This window comes from Piliocolobus tephrosceles, unplaced genomic scaffold, assembly GCF_002776525.5.
Source record: "Piliocolobus tephrosceles isolate RC106 unplaced genomic scaffold, ASM277652v3 unscaffolded_20272, whole genome shotgun sequence".
Taxonomy (NCBI): Eukaryota; Metazoa; Chordata; class Mammalia; order Primates; family Cercopithecidae; genus Piliocolobus; species Piliocolobus tephrosceles.
The window spans coordinates 1-2069 of record NW_022302391.1 but is presented as its reverse complement, the minus strand read 5'-3'; the positions used below and the strand labels follow the sequence as shown (position 1 = coordinate 2069).

Sequence of the window (2069 nt, the reverse complement as noted above, 5' to 3'; positions counted from 1 at the left end):
ATCAACAATCAACAATCAACAATCAACAATCAACAATCAACAATCAATTATCAACAATCAATTATCAACAATCAACAATCAACAATCAACAATCAACAATCAACAATCAACAATCAATTATCAACAATCAACAATCAACAATCAACAATCAACAATCAACAATCAATTATCAAATACCAACTATCATTTCAAAACAGTGTCTTTTTTGTGTTCTACACTTGTTTGTTGCAATTTTTTATTTTTTTCATTAATAAAAAAAAAAAAAAAAATTCTTACCATTTCTCTAGTTTTTTGGTTTTTTTCTTTATAAATTTATTGAAAATGAAAAAGTCTAATATAGTGCAATTTTTATATGTAACATATCCTTTCTAAATTTTTAATAAGCAATGATAAAAAGCAAATAAACATTGTGGAAACTTTAATATTTATTTTTTTTTTTTTTTTTTTGTAATAATTATTACCACAATACAAACAATTATTTTTTTTTTTTTACTGTTAAAGCGGTTTATTTGTTATACGTTTGTTTGTTTGTTTGTTATGTGTTTATTTGTTTTTAATTGTTCTTATTCATATTTTGCTCATATTTGTTTGTATTTGTTTTAATTTTGTTTTTTTTTCTTTCATTTTCTTACTTTTTATTTCTTTGTTATTTTATCTTATATGTCCTAACATGCTAATCAATTTAATTTACAAACTTTTGTTTTTGTTTTATATAATAAAAATTACACATTTTTATATGTTTTTATTTTATTTACCCGATGTTTTAAATTGTTTGCAATTAATGCAATGTATATATATATATATATATATATATATGAGTATTTTTAATTATATTTTCAAATTTTTGATTGTTTACTTGCTTGCTTAATTATGTTTTTTTTTTTTTTTTTTTTTTTTTTTTTAAACACATAGTTTAGCATGTGTGTTTTTTAAAAAGCTAATTATAAAATTTAATATTCTCAATAAGTTAGTTCTAACTATTTAACAGTTAACATTTTAACTCTACTTGAAAAAGAAAAAAGAAAAAAAGGACAAATGAAACATAGAAATTAAAGATTTAGTATTTGTATATGTAACTAAAATATAATTTTATTTATTTAATAAAAAGCGGATAAACAACTAACCGTTGTTAATTTGTTAACACACTGTCAACCTTTACACTAATATTTGCATAAAAACATGTGTATTAGCACTAATTCTATTTGATATATACCACAGTATAATTCGGTAGGTATGTACATGTATGTAAAAAAAAAATATATATACATATGTATATAATTGTTTAGGTGTCCTTTTTTTTTTTTAACATATTTGTTTATTTGCACATGTATGTATGTATGTCTGTTTGCCTGCCTATTTCATATTTTCATTCACACACCATCAACTTATAGAAACCGTTAAAAAACAAATATTGTTTATATTTTTGCAGGTTAAGGAATAAGCATTTTTATTGTAAGTTGTAATAAAATACCTATACATAAATATATAAGCAGGCGTACGGTATGTATAAAAAGATAAGTTATAGAATAATATACAAAGTTGGATAAATAAGATATACCAAAAAATAAAAAAATAAAAAACTCACAGGTGCATTAACTTAAAGATATATATATATATATATTTAAACATACCAATTTATATGAACGAACTCGAATGTTTGGGAAAATATATCAACATAAAAGAATAAAAATAAAAAATGTATAAACAAAGTGTCTTAGATTTAAAAAGAAAAGAAAAAAGAAACAAAAAATTAGTTTGTATAAAAAGATTGTATGTGTCATTGAAAAACATACTAATTTTTTTTTTCTTTATAAATGATGATAATGTTATAAATATATTTATTAATCTACTCTATAAGAGAATCAATAATTGCTTATCTATTCATACTACTAAAACAGAAGGTCTTGAATTGTTCATTAAAAAATTTACAAATAAAAATAAAGTATATAGCCAAATAATGAAATTTGAAAAATTGTTTATCAAAAATATACAATATGACCATACATTATTTAATCTTTTAAATATTAGAATGGGATTAATTAATTATATAATTATTTTATTAAAAAAAA

The 2069-nt window shown here is 19.9% G+C and overlaps 1 long non-coding RNA gene across 1 annotated transcript; it reads left to right on the top strand.

Annotated features, from left to right (window-relative positions):
- Positions 1-871: 871 nt before the first annotated feature.
- On the top strand, positions 872-1990 carry LOC111535619. The gene is made up of 2 exons (XR_002729516.2): positions 872-1231; positions 1430-1990. It is a non-coding gene; the product is annotated as an uncharacterized LOC111535619 (long non-coding RNA).
- The last annotated feature ends 79 nt before the right edge of the window (positions 1991-2069 follow it).